Here is a 20,408-nt window from a genome sequence, read left to right on the forward strand (position 1 = left end):
TGAATGACGTGTCGACAGCCTGTTTTCACGTCCGCTTTCCCACAATACAAACAGCGACCCTGCCCAATGACGTTATAACTGTAAAATGATCGAGGAGAGTTCTTGGTTTCTTATGTGGGTTTATTGTTGGGCAGTTTTATTAACGTCCTCCCAGCTCGGTAACAACACACAACAACAGCAGTCACGTTTTCGTCTACCGCAAAACGGTTCGTCTGCCGTAAACAGCAATGTTTTCACACTCTTAAACAGGACAATACTGCCCTCTACTGTACATGCATATTGTCAGAGAGTGCAGTGTACAACTGCGCACACAACAGGGAGACAAAGATGGAAGATTCCAGACTTTAGTGCATTTGATGAAAGCACTTTTGTGCGTGCCACACACCAATGCATCATGTGAGAGGGTGTTCAGCATGGTTAGAAAAATAGTGAAGAGGAATAGAACAAGGATGGACAATTCAACCCTTAACTCAACAATGAGTAGATGAGTGTAATGTGTGTATATGTGCAAATAAAAGAACACTGAAATTCAAGTATATATATATATATATATATATATATATATATATATATATATATAATAAAACAAATTATCTATATAGCTAGAATTCACTGAAAGTCAAGTGTTTCTTTTATATATATATATATATATATATATATATATATATATATATATATATATATATAATACATATATATATATATGTATTTAGACGTACATATATACATATATATATGTATGTATATATATATATAAAATACTTGACTTGGTGAATTCTAGCTGTAAATATACTCCTCCCCTCTTAACCACGCCCCCAACCTCCCGGATGGAAGAGCCACCCTATCTCAATCAATCAATCAATGTTTACTTATATAGCCCTAAATCACTAGTGTCTCAAAGGGCTGCACAAACCACAACATAAACCACTAGGACATCCTCGGTAGGCCCACATAAGGGCAAGGAAAACTCACACCCAGTGGGACGTCGGTGACAATGATGACTATGAGAACTTTGGAGAGGACGAAAGCAATGGATGTTGAGCGGGTCTAACATGATACTGTGAAAGTTCAATCCATAGTGGATCCAACACAGCCGCGAGAGTCCAGTCCAAAGCGGATCCAACACAGCAGAAAGAATCCCGTCCACAGCGGAGCCAGCAGGAAACCATCCCAAGTGGAGGCGGATCAGCAGCGCAGAGATGTCCCCAGCCGATACACAGGCAAGCGGTCCATCGTGGGTCCCGACTCTGGACGAGCGGTCCATCCTGGGTCCCGACTCTGGACAACCAGTACGTCATCCATGGCCATCGGACCGGACCCCCTCCACAAGGGAGAGTGGGACATAGGATAAAAAGAAAAGAAACGGCAGATCAACTGGTCTAAAAAGGAGGTATATTTAAAGGATAGAGTATACAAATGAGTTTTAAGGTGAGACTTCTACTGGGGTGGAATCTCGAACTGTTACCGGGAGGGCATTCCAGAGTACTGGAGCCCGAATTGAAAAATCTCTAAGGGAAAACCCCGCCACCAGGCGATGGAAACTCCTTACGGCCACTTGTACCCGTGATCTTGTCGACTGGTAAACTGAGAGCTTTTCCTTCCGGCTCAGCTCCTTCTTCACCACAACAGATCGATACAGGGTCCGCATTACTGAAGACGCTGCACTGATCTGTCTATCTCACGATCCACTCTTATCTCACTCGTGAACATGACTATGATGTACTTGAACTCCTCCACATGTGGCGAGGTCTCCTTCCCAACCCAGAGATGGCACTCCACCCTTTTCCGGGTGAGTACCATGGACTTGGACGTACCATAAAAAATAGTTTGGACAAAAAAGGCTTCAAACATGGACTGTCAAATGATTATTTTTAATCAGATTAATCAGACTCCAGAATTGTGATTAATCATGATTAATCACAGGTCACCATTTGTTTGCATAAAAACATTTGTTTCAGAAAGTGCACTATTTTTGGGATACAAATGCAATTTTGCACTACTACCGACCACACAGTCTGATAGTTTATATATCAATGATGAAATCTTAACATTGCAACACATAACAATACGGCCTTTTTAGTTTACTAAATTACAATTTTAAATTTCCAGCGGAGTTTCCTGTTGAAAATGTCGCGAAATGATGACGCTTACGATGACGCGTGTTTGTGACGTTATTGGTTGGAGGGGACATATTAGCCCAGCACCACTTACGGCTGAAAGTCGTCTCTTTTCATCGCGCAATTAAACAGTATTTTGGACATCTGTGTTGCTGAATCTTTTGCAATTTGTTCATTTAATAATGGAGACGTCAAATAAGAATGCTGTTGGTGGAAAGTGGTGGATTGCAGCTGCCTTTAGCACCGAAACACAGCCGGTGTTTCTTTGCTTGTTGTGAAGCTTTAACACAAAGTGGTCAAGCGAACATGTTTTTCTACGTCAACCAGCAAGTTTTTGGATGGGAAAATTGTGATATTAAGTCGGCTCTTACCGGAGACTTCAGTGGATTACGCGACCTCGTCCTGCAGCTCAAAAAAGCAGCTGTGATCTTGGGTCCTCAGCTTCTCTCAGAGACACTGGCGTTCATCGCAGCCATCCGACTTTCAGGTATGACTTCATAATCTCACTGAAATACAATTAACACAATAAGCAGATAAGCGATTTTCCATAATTATCCTAGTAAATGTGTCTAATTACATCTGAAACGCTCACACTGCTGCCGCCTGGAGCAGTCACCTTTTCTTTTTTTGTGTGCTTCACTCTAACTTTCCTCATCCATGAATCTTTCATCCTCACTCAAATTAATGGGGAAATTGTTGCTTTCTCGGTCCGAATTGCTCTTACTGCTGGAGGCTCACATTATAATGTGAGGATCTCTACAACCAGTGACGTCACGCGCACATCGCCTGCTACTTCTAGTAAAGGCAAGGCTTTTTTATTAGCGACAAAAAGTTGCGAACTTTATCGTCGATGTTCTCTAGTAAATCCTTTCAGCTAAAAATATGGCAAAATCGCGAAATGATCAAGTATGACACATAGAATGGACCTGCTATCCCCGTTTAAATAAAATCTCATTTCAGCAGGCCTTTAAAGATAAAATGTCAGTGGATTTAAAAGATGGTTTTGTGAGCACAGTTATCAGTAGTGTGCTGTAAAACGCATCCAAGTGTGTCTTCCTATTAAATAATTTGCAAGTGTGATTAGCAAGCCAGCAGCTGACGAAACACTTTGAATGCTACTTCCTGTATTTGCTGCTGGTGGAGGTCCTAAATGCTCAGTAGGCCTTTAAAACTCTACTACGCAAAGTGAAAGCCATTTATCAACAACACCCAGAAACGATGCTCCGGCTTCGCTGTGCCTGATCTTTATCTAAGATGGACTGATGCAAAGTGCAAAAGTGTTCTGTGGTCTGACGAACACAGTGGTAAGAATGCCCCTGTGCCAACTTTTTTGCTATGTGTTGCTGCCATTAAATTCTAAGTTAATGATTATTTGTTCTCAGTTCAAACATTAACTATCTTGTCTTTACAATCTATTCAATTGAAAATAGGTTGAAAGGGATTTGTAAATCATTATATTCTGTTTTTATTTACGAATTACAACTTCACTGGTTTTGGGTTTGTAATTAAATGTTACTTTTATTGGTTATACATAAAATGGTACAATAATTTGACAATGAGGTCCGAATATGTACTTTTACTGCCATCTAGTGTTTAATTTTATTCCATGCAGTTGATATTGAGTAAATTTGCAGTATTTTTCTTTCCAGTTTTTGTTCAAATCCTGTGCTATTTGAGGTTAGGGTATCAATGTCACAAGTGGAATCAATGTTATTGAAAAAAAGCCTCAAAACATTGCAACTGTTGCCGCAACGTTACAGAAAAACTGCTGAAAATTCAGGCGTTTTATGTCGCAACATCCACACAAAAAAAAGCCTGCAAAATCCTGGAAGGACTGCAAGATATTAGCAGAATATTGCCTCTAACAAATTAGTCCGTCTGCCCGGGTTTCCAAACCTAAAATCCCACGTTAAAATAAGATACCGTGGGGCCAAAATAAAGTTGCAAGTGCAGGGGCACTTTGATAAAGAAGGTGAGAAATGCTATTGAATTCAAGAAAGAACTGTAAGCTAAGTAGGAAAGTGCTGTGGTGTCCGCATGGTTCTCATACCTCTGAGGGAATTTATCAATTTAATTCATCATTTATATGCATTTCTCATCGTTTTCTATAATTATTCTCTACAGCAGTGGTTTTCAACCTTTTTTCAGTGATGTACCCCCTGTGAACATTTTTTTAATTCAAGTACCCCCGAACACAGCAAAGCATTTTTGGTTGAAAAAAAGACATCATAAAGTAAAATACAGCACTACGTCATCAGTTTCTGATTTATTAATTTGTATAACAGTGCAAAATATTGCTCATTTTTAGTGGTCTTTCTTAAACTATTTGGATAAAAATAACTAAAAATGTGTTAGAAAATAAATGATTCATCCATCCCATCCATTTTCTACCGCTTATTCCCTTTTGTGTTCGCGGGGGGCGCTGGCGCCTATCTCAGCTACAATTGAGCAGAAGGCGGGGTACACCCTGGACAAGTCGCCTCCTCATCGCAGGGCCAACAAAGATAGACAGATTTTATTATAAATAAATATTTCTACACATAGAAGTAATCATCAACTTAAAGTGCCCTCTTTGGGGATTGTAATAGAGATCCATCTGGATTCATGGACTTAATTTTAAACATTTTGGGGCGGCATAGCTCGGTTGGTAGAGCGGCCGTGCCAGCAACTTGAGGGTTGCATGTTCGATTCCCGCTTCCGCCATCCTAGTCACTGTCGTTGTGTCCTTGGGCAAGACACTTTACCCACCTGCTCCCAGTGCCACCCATACAGGTTTAAATGTAACTTAGATATTGGGTTTCACTATGTAAAGCGCTTTGAGTCACTAGAGAAAAGCGCTATATAAATATAATTCACTTCACTTCACATTTCTTCACAAAAAAAGAAATCCTGAACATCAATATTTATGGAACATGTCCACAAAAAAATCTAGCTGTCAACACTGAATATTGCAATGTTGCATTTCTTTTCAGTGTATGAACTTACATTCATATTTTGTTGATTATTCAATAAATATATTTATAAAGGATTTTTCAATTTTTGCTATTTTAAAAAAATCTCATGTACCCCTTGGCATACCTTCAAGTACCCCCAGGGGTACGCGTACCCCCATTTGAGAACCACTGCTCTACAGGGTGTCAAACTTGTTTTCACTGAGGGGCCACATCGCAGTAACGGCCCTCATTAACAGTAACTATAAAGGAATATAAATGTATAATACCCTCATGAGATAGTTTTTACGTACAAATTGAAGGATAACTTGCTTTTAACTCATAAGTCAAGCAGATATCTAAGTACTTATTTTTATTTGAACAAAGTTATATGTATATAATACATAATATACACAGTATATATTGAAATATGTGAACATGCTATTTGTTGCGTAATTAGATATCATTCAACTTTAAAAGATATGCAGTTACATGCACTTCATGCATTTTTTTTCGGTCAAAATGAAAAGGACAAAAACATTTAGTAAGAAAGACGATTAAAGGACATTATTTTTAAGTTTTCACCTTCAGTTTGACTCTTGCTCCATAAAATGTATTTTGTGTTCATATCTATTTTCTTCCGCCTATTTGGGTCACGAGGGCGGTAGTCTCAGTACGGAAGCCCGGACTTCCCGTTCTAGGAACACCGAGACGTTTCCGGGCCAGCTGCGAGACATAATCCCTCCAGTGTCCTGGGTCTCGCCGGGGCCTGGAACAGCTAACAAGGGTGGCATCTCAACGAGACGACGGAATTCTTTAAAGAAAAACTCTAGTTTTTATCTTTATTTTCCATTGTCACACAATCCTGATATGAGACAAGAACACATGTATTTTTCCCTTTTCCGTGAGTTCTAAATCATAACAAACTTCTAGTAAGAGGCGGCAAACAATGCAAATAATGGGGATACACTCTATTCTGCCTGTAAAGCCCTCTAAAAAAAACATCCGAAATCCTTGTTATATACAGTACAGGCCAAACGTTTGTACACACCTTCTCATTCAATGCGTTTTCTGTATTTTTATGACTATTTACATTGAAGATTGTCACGGAAGGCATCAGAACTATGAATGAACACATGTGGAGTTATGTACTCAACAAAAAGAGGTGACAACTAAAAACACGTTTTATAATCTAGTTTCTTCAAAATAGCCACCCTTTGCTCTGATTAAAGGCCTACTCAAACCCACTACTACCGACAACGCAGTCTGATAGTTTATATCTCAATGATGAAATCTTAACATTGCAACACATGCCAATACGGCCGTTTTAGTTTCCTACATTGCGATTTTAAATTTCGCGCGGAAGTATCATGCTAAAATGTCGCGGTATGATGATGCGTGACGTCACAAATTGTAGAGGACATTTTGTTCCAGCACCATTCCCAGCTATAAGTCGTCTGTTTACATCGCATAATTCCACAGTATTATGGACATCTGTGTTGCTGAATCTTTTGCACTCTGTTCAATGAATAATGGAGACGTCAAAGAAGAAAGCTGTAGGTGGGAAGCGGTGTATTGCTGCCACCTTTAGCAAGACAAACACAGCCGGTGTTTCATTGTTTACATTCCCGAAAGATGACAGTTAAGCTTTACTATGGAACAGAGATGTCAAGCGAACACAGTTGGATTGGACCACACACACAAAGTACAGTGTATTATGCAGTGATCATTTCGAAAGATCGTGTTTCGAAGAGGGTCCCCTGCGAAGGGCAGAGATGGACATCGCCACCACCCGTCGACTGGTGCTGAAGCAAGGTGCGGGGCCGACCTTCAGGTTGTACAGGTACGACCGTATAATCTCACTAAAACACTAGTAACACAATAAGCAGATAAGGGATTTTCCAGAATTATCCTAATAAATGTGTCTAATAACATCTCAGTCGCTCCCACTGCCCTCGTCTTTATATTTTTTCTTTTCTAGTCCTTCACTCTCACTTTCCTCATCCACGAATCTTTCATCCTCGCTCAAATTAATGGGGAAATCGTCGCTTTCTCGGTCCAAATCGCTCTCGCTGCTGGTGGCCATGATTGTAAACAATGTTCAGATGTGAGGAGCTCCACAACCCATGACATCACGCGCACATCGTCTGCTACTTCCGGTACAGGCAAGACTTTTTTATTAGCAACCAAAAGTTGCGAACTTTATCATCGATGTTCTCTAATAAATCCTTTCAGCAAAAATATGGCAATATCGCGAAATGATCAAGTATGACACATAGAATGGACCTGCTATCCCCGTTTGAATAAGAAGATCTCATTTCAGTAGGCCTTTAACGCTTTGCACACTCTTGGCATTTTCTCGATGAGCTTCAAGCACACCAGTGAAGTGTGAACCATTTCACGTGACTAACTTTTGACGTTCATCGAGAGAATGCCAAGAGTGTGCATGAACTGGTAGCGTATAACATCCTGAAAATCATGTAAAAAGCACATGCAACAATTCCACCAAACAACATTCAAACCAAAATGAATTGAATGTAATTATAATCTGAAAGGAACTGAGATCTCTAGATTTGGAACAGATAATGGAAATAAGTATTTCAATCAGATGCGTTAGTTTATGGAACAATCTTGACAGTTCAGTTCAGTTTCAGTTTAATTCGAACATATTTCCAGTTGTTTCATTTCCGCACGCCCGAAAAGGACTAGGAAGAAGCTGAGTTTATTTAATTCTACCCCTTTTTATACCATAGCAAGTTTATCCTATTTCCTTGTTCTCTGTAACAGAACAGTGAACAAATAAATAATACAAAAATAACATACCGTAGTAAGTAAACAAATACTAAATACATAAATAATCTTAGTTCTTGTTGTGTGTACTTTGTGAACACCTGTAGTTTGAACCGTCTCTTAAACAGAATCTTATTGGTGCTCTGTTTGATTTATTTGGTTAATCCATTCAATAATTTAATTCCACATACAGATATGCTAAAAGTTTTAAGTGTTGTACGCGCATACAAATGTTGTCAGGAATTGGATTGTTCCTTCGACGCAAAGGAAAATTGGCACGAGCCAGGCGAGAATGCAAGTACATGTTTATTTACACTATAACTAAAAACAGGAACAAACAAAAAGCGCGCACAATGGCGGAGAACAAACTTGACTACTGAAAAACAAAAGACTAGCACAAAGGGTATAAACTATAAACATGAAACAAAAACTTGCCCTGTGGCATAAATAAAAAAAAACTTACGTGGCATGGACAAAATGAATGAACAGCATGGTATGGCATGAAGGGGGTTGAGGAATACGCCCGGTCGACTACCTGGTAACTGTGGCTTAAATAATAGCTATGATAATTAACAACAGGTGTGAGAGCTGAGGACAGGGGCGTGACATGCGGGCAAGGGGAAAATCAATGAGTAGCTATGGTGATAAAACAAACAAGGAAGTGCAAACATAGGAACCGATTGTCCAAAAAACAACCAAACATGACAAAAATGAAACATGATCTCATGGGCGTGACAAATGTTTTAAATTAGATTTTCCTCTAAGGTTATATTTCTCCTCTTTTGTTGAGAATGATTGTTGTACATTCTTGAGTAGCAGGTTAGGGTTTGCTTTGTACATCATTTTAGCTGATTCAATAAATAATGGGTTTGTATGTTCTCTATATCCAACATTATGTAATATTCTAAGTAGGATAAAACAATTGAAATCTCTTTCTGTATTGAAAAAATTTAAAATTCATGATGATTAAAAGATATTGATTGATAGAGAAGTTAATTGACATCTTAAAGAATAGAATCCATGTAATGCTTTAAAAAGGCAAATGGATGGCACAAAAAGCCAAAAGGCTTGTTTCCATTGTGGTCCATAAATAATATGACCGAGTAAAATTATTTCTTCACTATACGTTTAAACCTTGGAAAATAAAAACATGGGTTTTGTGTCGCCATCATTGAAAGTTAACTGTTGTATTTGTGAAAATAAGGGGCAGATATTATACATTTTGAACTTCTTTTTGCTCCCTTTTATTCATATTTTACTTTAATGTTATGTTGATTGATTTATTAAATTTTTTATGAATGAAATACATACATGAACTGAACTGAACCTTTTTGCATCCGACACATTCATCTAAAACAACTACACCATTTACGTTTAAATAGCACACCTATACTTCAAAGTTGTAGTAGTGGGATTTGTTTATCATACGGCATGGAAGTATTTTTTCTGTAGACATTATTATTATGAGTTTTATATTACAAATCAATTAGATAGTGCAATGAAAAACAAGGGTGTGGAGATGTCCCAATTTGAAATGGAAGAGATCAAATTTGGCTTATTTATAAACAGTGTTGGGTTAGTTACTGAAAATCAGTAACTAGTTACAGTTACTTTATTTCAAAAGTAACTCAGTACCTGTACCATGAATTGATTAACGTGGACCCCGACTTAAACAAGTTGAAAAACTTATTAGGGTGTTACCATTTAGTGGTCAATTGTACGGAATATGTACTGAACTGTGCAATCTACTAATAAAAGTTTCAATCAATCAATTAAAGTTACTAACTAAGTTACTTACACCCCAAAGTAACGCGTTACTGTGAAAAGTAACTATTTGGTTACTGGTTTTTTTTAAGGCTCCCATTAATGCCCTTTTAGCCTTCATTTCAGTACTAATGTTGCACTGGAGAATGATACAATCTGTTGATCAACTTGACATGCATTTGCACCACTGAATTGACAAAACTGGTTTAAATAGCTGCAACATAACTTACATAAGTAACAAACCGCATAATAACAACATGTCACAACATAGCTGTAAACCTGGCTTCACCCAAGGAAGGCACACATTACATGATTATATGTCATGTCACTATATACCGCACACATACTGCTATACACACGCCTAACCAGGCCTTTTTTTCTCTTAAGGAATTGTGAAATAAAAGTCATGTCTTCAGTGAAGCCCAGAACACTCTACGCATTTCCCCAGTTTTAGTTTACAGAAAAAAGAAAGATTGGCCTGGCTCACTAGGATCCCATCTTTATGTTTGTAAACTTTATAGTCTATAAATTTAGAGCAGGGGTCGGCAACCCAAAATGTTGAAAGAGCCATATTGGACCAAAAATACAAAAACAAATCTGTCTGGAGACGCAAACAATTAAAAGTCATATTACATACAGATAGTGTGTCATGAGATATAAATTGAATTATGAGGACTTAAAGGAAACTAAATGAGCTCAAATATAGCTACAAATGAGGCACATTGATGCAATATGTACATACAGCTAGCCTAAATAGCATGTTAGCATCGATTAGCTTACAGTCATGCAGTGACCAAATATGTCTGATTAGCACACGCCACATAAGTCAATAACATCAATAAAACTCACCTTTGTGCTTTCATGCGCAATGTTATAAGTTTGGTGGACAAAATGAGACAGAAAAAGAAGTGGTATAAATCTCGTCTTAGAAAGTCGGGAAAATTATGCATGTAAACAAACAAGGTTGAGTTCAAGGACCACCTAAATTAGTAGGACAAAACGGCGCTCGCCAAATACTCGAATCAGTAAAGCATGTTTAATACAAACAGTGTGCTTTACAGCAATTAGGGAGGTTTGTGTCATGTTTGTCCTCTTACAGAAACCAAATTAAAACTAAAAATATGTTTTTTCCCCCTCATCATTTCCATTTTTCATATATTTTTGAAAAAGCTCCAGAGAGCCACTTGGGCGGCGCTGACCCCTGATTTAGAGTGATGTGATAATCAAACACTCTAGAAGTCTCGAATGAAAGAGTATATAAGAGAATTGACAGAGTGTGTACCTTCAGTGCTGAATGATGAGCAGAAGCAGAGTTTGGAGTGTCTTCTTTTGCTTGCTTTCCATGTTTATGTCCTCACTGTCCACTGTGTCCAGGTACTTGGAACATGCTCTCCATGCCATTTGCTGTTTGATGCCGGATACAATGCTAATTAGCTGCCTGAAAGCGGGTGACTCCACTGTAGAAATAGCCTGCATGTCTTCTAGCACGTACGCTGGTTGGTTCTATCAATGTTATCCTGGCAAGCAGTGCCTACGTTAAAATCCTTAGGTGAAATGTGTCTCTCTTTACTAGCTTCGTCGAAGCATGATGCTTTTGTAGTTGTTTCAGCAGATTTTAATCGCTGTTTTGGGCAGTACATAGATTTGATCCAAGACACAACGTACATGTAACTTAAAAGTTATTTTCTTTATGCTCGACAAAAGAAAAGTAGTGAGAATATCTCCACGTTAAGAAACTCGATTTCCGAGATGATGACTTAATAGTAAAGACAGACACGCCCCCCCCAGTCCCACACACACAAAAAGAAGGGGGTTCCTTGTGAGACCGGAAGAATGAGAAAGACGACAGCGCAGCTTTCCAAAAAAACGCACTCTATAGTCTTCTCACTTTCTAGCCGATACTATATTAAAAAAAACGTAAAATAACGCAGTAACGCATCATGTAGTAACGGTAACTGAGTTACTGAATATAAAAAATAACGCGTTAGACTACTAGTTACCGCCGAAAACAACAGGGTTAAAGTGTATTTGCATACATGTTTATAAATGATAATAACTTAGAAATGCTCGTAAATATTATTATGCTTCAAGCAAAAATGTTTATACATCATTGCAGATTTTTAAAAGTAAAACCTATATTTGACAGCCCTTTGAGAAACTTGTGATTTAGGGCTATATAAGTAAACATTTTTTTGATTGATTGATTGATTGATTTTCCCAGTGGCTAAATACTTTCAAAATAACCTCTTTAGGCCAAAGCTGTTTTTTAAAAATATTTATCTTTACTATTTGGGCTTATTGGACCCTAATCAGAATAAAAACTAGGAATAATTTTTTGATTTGATGTACTTAGTCCATGAGTACACAAACGTGTACTTCATCTTTAGTGACATGCTAATTCTTATTTTTACACTTTTTTTCCCCCCGAATTCCATTGTATGTTTTACTCTTCTGACACCACCAGATGGCAGTACAAGTGTCCACATAAGCGAACATAAGACCCCAATTCAGTAGTGTACACAATTTTGGAAACAAAAGCTAAACGGTGCTGTCCACGCATGTGGCCACTAAGCATACTTGCCAACCTTGAGACCTCCGAATTCGCGAGATGGGGAGGGGAGTTTGAGGTGGGCGGGGTAGGAGGGCGGGGTTTGGTGGTAGTGGGTGTTGTATATTGTAGCGTCCAGGAAGAGTTACTGCTGCAAGGGGTTCTGGGTATTTGTTCTGTTGTGTTACATTGCGGATGTTCTCCCGAAAAGTGTGTGTCTTTCTTGTTTGGTGTGGGTTCACAGTGTGGCGCATATTTGTAACAGGTTTAAGTTGTTACCTGTATGGCTGTTGATCAAGTATGCCCTACATTCACTAGTGTGTGTTTAAAAGCCGCATATACAATGGGACAGGGCCTGCACGCTGTTTGTATGGAGGAAAAGCAGACGTGAGGACAGGATGTAGAGGACGCTTAAGGTAGTGCCTTTAAGGCAGTGGTTCTCAACCTTTTTTCAGTGATGTACACCCTGTGAACATTTTTTAATTCAAGTACCCACTAATCAGAGAAAAGCATTTTTGGTTGAAAAAAAGAGATAAAGAAGTAAAATACAGCACTATGTCATCAGTTTCTGATTTATAAAATTTTCTAACGGTGCAAAATATTGCTTATTTTTAGTGGTCTTTCTTAAACTATTTGGAAAAAAAGATATAAATATAAGTAAAAACTTGTTGAAAAATAAACCAGTGATTCAATTATAAATAAAGATTTCTACACATAGAAGTAATCATCAACTTAAAGTGCCCTCTTTGGAGATTGTAATAGAGATCCATCTGGATTCATAAACTTCATTCTAAACATTTCTTCACAAAAAAAGAAATATTTAACATCAATATTTATGGAACATGTCCACAAAAAAATCTAGCTGTCAACACTAAATATTGCTTTGTTGTACTTTCTTTTCACAGTTTATGAACTTACATTCATTTTTTGTTGAAGTATTATTCAATAAATATATTTATAAAGGATTTTTAAAATGTTGCTATTTTTAGAATATTTAAAAAAAAAATCTCACGTACCCCTTGGCATACCTTCAAGTACCCCCAGGGGTACGCGTACCCCCATTTGAGAACCACTGCTTTAAGGCATACCCCCAATATTGTTGTGCGGGTGGAAATCGGGAGAAATTCGGGACAATGGTTGCCCCGGGAGATTTTCAGGAGGGGCACTGAAATTCAGGAGTCTCCCGGGAAAATCGGGAGGGTTGGCAAGTATGCCACTAAGCCTTTTTAACAATAAAATATTGGAATTTTATTCAAAGTACAAAAGCCCTTCAATTGATATCCTTGTTTAAAACATTTAAAATGATTTAGATAGCCCTTTTTCCATCCATCTATTTACATACTTGCCGACCCTCCCGGATTTTCCGGGAGACTCCCGAAATTCAGCGCCTCTCCCGAAAACCTCCCAGGACAAATTTTCTCCCGAAAATCTCCCGAAATTCTGGCGAAGCTGGAGGCCACGCCCTCCTAGCTACATGAGGACCTGAGTGACGTGTCTGAGAGCGTGTCTGCCCAATGCCGTTATAACTGTGGAATGATCGAGGGCGAGTTCTTGGTTTCTTATGTGGGTTTATTGTTAGGCAGTTTCATTAACGTCCTCCCAGCGCAGTGACAACACACAACAACAGTCACGTTTACTACCGTAAGGCAGTTCGTCTACCGTAAACCGCATGTGACACTCTTAAACAGGACAATACTGCCATCTACTGTACATGATGCACCACAACACCTCCAGGCAACTTCAACCCTTTAATCCTCCTCCATTCACATCCCATCTCTCCAGATTGTAAATAACCTAATGTAAATAATCAAATGTATTTCTAATGTATATACTTGTTCTTATGCTATGTGAACTCACTATGTTCTCTGCTGGCTGTACATATCCTACTAAGTCTCACCTCCGAGCAATCGGATTCGACGAAACCTCATCAAGCTGGATGCAATCTTACTTGGAGGGGAGGACACAGGTGGTAGAGGTGAACGGCACCATGTCCCCTCCCCTCTCAGTAAGCTGTGGAGTCCCCCGAGGCAGTATACTAGGACCTTTCCTGTTCCTAATATACGTAAATGACATGTCATCAGCATGCCACTGTGAATTGTTCCTGTTTGTGGATGACTCGGCCATGCTGGTATCCGGCAAGGACAAGTCACAGGTGGAACAAATCCTCAGTGCTAAACTCCTCAATATTTGCACCTGGCTCGCTGACAACAAGCTATCCATACACTTAGGTAAAACGGAATCCATCCTATTTGGGTCCCATATCAAACTTAAGAAAGGTCAGTGACTTCACTATAAAAGTGGGTGACATTGTTATCACCAGGAAGGATGAGATCACCTACCTAGGTTCCATTCTAGAGGCTAATCTTTCCTGTGATAAAATGGCAACCAAGGTGATCAAAAAGGTCAACCAAAGAACGAGATTCCTCTACAGAATCTCCTCTCTGGTCAACAAAAGCACCTTGAGGATTCTAGCGGGAACTCTCATTCAACCCTTCTTCGATTACGCTTGCACCTCCTGGTACCCCAGCACCTCCAAAACCCTCAAATCTAGACTCCAAACATCCCAGAATAAGCTAATCCGGTTACTTTTAGACCTCCACCCCAGATCACACCTCAATCCAACCCACTTCTCCAAAGTGGGCTGGCTCAGGGTGGAGGACAGAGTAAAACAACTTGCACTGAGCCTAGTCTATAAAATCCGCTACACCTCCTTGATACCGAAGTACATGTCAAACTACTTCCTTAACGTAAATGACCGCCATAACCACAACACCAGGGGGAGCTCCACAAACCACGTTAAACCCAGATTTCGATCTAACAAAGGTCTTAACTCATTCTCTTTCTATGCCACATCAATGTGGAATGCACTCCCAACAGGTATAAAAGTAAGTGCATCTCTATATTCCTTCAAAACCGCTCTAAAACAACACCTCCAGGCAACTTCAACACTTTACTAATACCCTCCTCCATTCACATCCCATCTCCCCGGATTATAAACAACTCAAATGTACTCCTAATGTATATACTTGTTCTTATGCTATCTGAACTCACTATGTTCTCTGCTGGCTGTACATATCCTACTAAATAAGACCTACACTGTTTCAATGTCCACATTTCTCTGTTGATGCAATTGTTGATGACTGAAGTTCTGATATCAACCAAAGCTCCTCATCCCACCCCCCGGATTGTAAATAATGTAAATAATTCAATGTACATACTATGATGATTAACTTGTGTGATGACTGTATTATGTTGATAGTATATATTTGTACCATGAATTGATTAACGTGGACCCCGACTTAAACAAGTTGAAAAACTTATTGGGGTGTTACCATTTAGTGGTCAATTGTACGGAATATGTACTGTACTGTGCAATCTACTAATAAAAGTATCAATCAAACAATCAATCAACCTATAATGTTTCAATGTCCATTTCTCTGTTGATGCAATTGTTGATGACTGAAGTTCTGATATCAACCAAAGCTCCTCATCCCACCCCCCGGATTGTAAATAATTCAATGTATATAGTATGATGATAAACTTGTGTGGTGACTGTATTATGTTGATAGTATATATTTGTACCATGAATTGATTAACGTGGACCCCAACTTAAACAGGTTGAAAAACTTATGGCGGTGTTACCCTTTAGTGGTCAATTGTACGGAATATGTACTGTACTGTGCAATCTACTAATAAAAGTATCAATCAATAAATCATGCATTTGTGACAATAACATCTACTTTAGAAAGTGCAATGCACAACTGCACACACAACAGCTGTAAATATACTACTCCCCTCTTAACCACGCCCCCACCTCCCGAAATCGGAGGTCTCAAGGTTGGCAATTATGTCTAATTACTACCGCTTGTCCTTATTGTCTTTTTTTTCCCCCATAGTTTTTTGTATTATTACTATATCTGTATTTGACTTTGTTTTATTTTAGTGTGGTTTAAAATGCCTTTGAATTTAAAGTGTATATTTGTTGGTCAATAAAAAAAAAAAAGAAATAATAAAAATAAGTGTTATGATGCAACTTCCGCGTGAACTCTCCCGCCTTCCGGTCACATAATGGCGATTAATGATATCGCTTATCATAGGTGTGAACAATATTCACCGAAATGGACAAATACAAAAGAAATACTAAAGTGAAATGAGCAGAAACAGGCGAAAATAAAGTTTGAAGAACTCACTTCACTCCGCGTTCCAGCACCACTGTTCGCCAACACGCTCTTCAAAGCAGACATCGAGGCAAACCTGCCCAAAACGAGGGTTGTTGGACATTCGGGAGGACTCGAGTCGACAGACGAGGAGAGACGCGGAACTACCAAACATTTGGAGTGAATTTGGCGGCGGCGAGAGTATCTAAATCTGTTTTGGCGGTTGAGCATAAGCTGTTTTGTGACTGGATCGAGATGGAAGGGGATAGTGACGGGATGTATGAGGATAGTATGGAAATGGATAGGACTAGAGTGGAGAGAGGAAAGAAGGGGAGAGGAGGGAGTGAAGGAAAGGCGAGTACTAAAAGAGTGCATGAAGACGATGAAGAGGTTGATAAGAGGAAAAGGGTTATGATGGATGAATATAAGATAATTTATACATTTAAATCAAACCAAGATATGAATGACATTAGTTTGATGACTCTGGTTAAGGGATTAAAGAAGGACATTGGAGAGGTGGAGATAGCGAAGGTGCTCAGGGACGGACGGCTGTTGATTAAATGCAAAAATGGAGAGCAAAAGAACAAAGCAATGCGATTGCAAAAACTGTGCAACAAAATAATAAAGGAAAAAATCGAAGTGGGAGAACGGAAGGGGGCAAGAGGAGTCGTGACAGGAATCCCAAGAGGAGAAAATTTAGATGATCTGAAAAGAGAAATAAAAGGAGGAACTGTCACTACGATGAAAAGATTGATGGCATTTAGGAACGGTGAAAAGACTGAGAGCGAATCCGTGCTAGTGCAATTTGCAGAGGAGGTCCTACCAGAGAGAATCATGATTGGGTATCTAAGCTTCTATGTTAGAGCTTACGTGCCACCCCCAGTACGTTGTTTCAAGTGCCAACGCTATGGGCACATAGCTAGTGTGTGTAATGCTAAAATGAGATGTGGAAGGTGTGGAGGGGAGCATGAATATGGACAATGTGGAGAAAATGAACAGGTCAAGTGTTGTAATTGTGGCGGGAATCACACAGCAGCGTATGGGGGCTGCATCATAAGAAAACAGGCAACAGAAGTACAGCAAATCAGAGTTGAACGAAATATTACTTATGCAGAGGCAGTTAAAATAAGAAATCAAGAAAGTGCAGAACAGGACAGAAGTGAAAATAGTTCAAGAAATAAAAAACAAGAGGCAGCAAATACAGGAATTTCCATGGATAAACTAGTTGTATTCCTGGCTTATGTAATAAATTGTACAGAACAGGCTAGAAACAAGACTGAGAAAATCAAAATAATTGTCAAAGCAGCAGCAAAGTTTTTAAATTTAAAAGAATTATCCTGGGAACAGGTGCAAGGTGAGCTACAGAGAGTAGACGAGACCGAGTCATGTTACCACAATCCAACGCCATGTTAATTGTTCAGTGGAATGCCAGAAGTCTGATAGCAAACGGACAGGAATTAAAGGGATATATTAATAATATGAAAAATAAACCACATATAATATGTATTCAAGAAACATGGCTGAAGCCAAAATTAAACTTTATAATAAAAGGATATATAACGATACGTAAAGATAGGAATGATGGGCAAGGAGGAGGATGTGCCATATTTATTAAGGAAGATATGCATTATTCAATATTAAAAGTAAAACAAGAACTAGAGATAGTAGGAGTAGAAGTATGGAATAATAAAGAAAGATACAAAGTACTAAACTTCTATAATCCATGCAAGAAATTAGAAATTCACCAACTAGAAACAATAATGGAGCACTGGAGTGGCAATATTATTTGGTGTGGTGACTTTAATGCACATAGCACAATGTGGGGTGAAAGGGATGACTGGAATGGGGATACATTGGAAGCACTTTTGGAGGAAAAAGAACTGGTGTGTGTGAATGATGGGTCGGGAACAAGGTTAGATGTCGTCACGGGTAAAGAAACAGCAATAGATTTAACACTAGTGTCACAAGGGTTAGCAGGAAAGGTGGAGTGGGAAGTAAATAAATACAGCACAATGGGAAGTGATCACTATCCAATCGTCATTCACATAAACATAAATCATAGGACAGAAAGCACTAGGATAGAAGGAAGATGGAAGTATAATCATGGTGACTGGGAGAAATTTAGGGAAATTACCGACATAACTTTAAAGGAAGTAGATATAAATCAAGATATTGAACAATTAAATACAGATATTACAAAGTGCATAATAGAAGCAGCCGAACAGAGCATACCAAGGAATAGTATAGGGAGAAGAAGGAAGATAGTGCCGTGGTGGACACAAGAGTGCACAGATGCAATACAAGAACGGAATAGAGCATTTAGAATATTGAGAAGAACACATAATTTCCAAGACATGATCCAGTATAAAAGGCATCAAGCTAGAGTAAGGTATGTTATTAAAAAAACAAGAAAACACCATTGGAGAACTTTTTGTGAAACACTAAATAGAACTACTCCTTTAAGCCAGGTGTGGGGAATGATCAAGAGAATGTCAGGGCTCAGAAAAGAACATAAAAATCATGTGATGAAAGATGGAATGCGGAGTGTGGTAGGAAATAAAGAAAAAGCAGAACTTTTAGCAAAAACCTTTGTTAAAGTGCACAGTAATGATAATTTGAAAAATGTAGAAAAACAAAAGAGAGAAGAAACAATTAGTGTAAATATTGAGGAAATGAAGGAAGACAACGATAATAGTTTTATCAACACTGTGGATATGACATTTTCTTTGGATGAAATGGTTCGAATTTTAAAAAAAAGTTAAAAATACGACGGCAGGGAAAGACCTGGTGAGTTATCAAATGATCAAAAATTTAGGTAGCATCGGCAAAGAAGTGGTCTCGAAATTATATAATAGGATATATGAAGAAGGAAAATTACCAGATGAGTGGAAAACAGCTGTAATAATTCCAATATGCAAGCCAGGGAAAGATCCGGAAGAGGCAGGAAATTATAGGCCGATTGCATTGACCTCAAATTTGGGCAAAGTAATGGAAAAAATGATTAATGAAAGATTAATATATTATTTAGAGTCAAAAGAAATTATAAAAAACTACCAAAGTGGTTTTCGCAAAGCAAGAAGCACAAATGACCCAGCAGTGCAGCTGGAAGAGGAAATTAGAAAGGGACAAATAAATAAAGAAAGTATAATTGCGGTATTTTTTGACATAGAGAAAGCGTATGATATGTTGTGGAAACAGGGGTTGCTGATGAAACTAAATAGGATTGGGATTAGAGGAAGAATGTACAGATGGATAAAAGACTTTTTAACAAGTAGAACATTATTAGTAAAGATAGAAAATGAATATAGTAGAGAATACAAAGTGGAAAATGGGACCCCACAAGGGAGTATAATAAGTCCAGTACTATTTTCCATCATGATAAATGAAGTTTTTAGTGAAGTGGAAGGGTTAGTGGAGGTGGCATTGTTTGCTGATGATGGAGTGATGTGGAAGAGAGGTAGAAATACAAATCATATAGAAAAGAAGATTCAAAAAGCGGTAAATAATGTTCAAGACTGGGGGACGGCTTGGGGTTTAAGATTCTCTGTTGGAAAGACAAAAGTCATACATTTTACGAAGAGGAAAATACAAAACAAGCTCCAAATAAAACTCTATGGAGAAAACATAGAAGAGGTACAAGTTTTTAAATATTTAGGAATATGGTTTGATAAAAATATTAACTGGTCAACCCACATCAGCAAGATAATGGAGAAAAGTAAAAAGGTGTTAAATATAATGAGGGCTTTGAGGGGTAAAGATTGGGGGGCTGATAGGTTAACATTGAAAACAATATATATCACTTTAATTCGGTCTCTTATCGACTACGGATGCATTATTTATCGATCTGCTTCAAAAACTCTACTTGAGAAAATAGACCGGATCCAGTCGCAGGCGTTAAGATTATGTTGTGGAGCTACTAAATCTACTCCAGTGGCAGCATTACAAGTAGAAATGAATGAAAAACCTTTGGACATGAGGAGAGATCAACTCTCAGCAGTTTATTGGGCAAACTTAAAAGGATCCAAGCAAGGACATCCAACCCGTCAAGTGCTAATAAATTGCCAAGAAAAAGGGAAGAAAAAAATGAATAGTTTTGGGTGGA

At 38.4% G+C, this 20,408-nt stretch overlaps 1 long non-coding RNA gene across 1 annotated transcript; it reads right to left on the bottom strand.

The window, feature by feature from the left end:
- Positions 1–1,087: 1,087 nt before the first annotated feature.
- LOC133538743 (uncharacterized) lies at positions 1,088–16,455 on the bottom strand. Its single transcript, XR_009803096.1, has 3 exons — positions 16,340–16,455; positions 10,884–11,005; positions 1,088–2,623 (listed from the first exon to the last, which is right to left on the bottom strand). It is a non-coding gene; the product is annotated as an uncharacterized LOC133538743 (long non-coding RNA).
- Positions 16,456–20,408: the final 3,953 nt, after the last annotated feature.

This window comes from Nerophis ophidion, linkage group LG20 (assembly GCF_033978795.1).
Source record: "Nerophis ophidion isolate RoL-2023_Sa linkage group LG20, RoL_Noph_v1.0, whole genome shotgun sequence".
Taxonomy (NCBI): domain Eukaryota; kingdom Metazoa; phylum Chordata; class Actinopteri; order Syngnathiformes; family Syngnathidae; genus Nerophis; species Nerophis ophidion.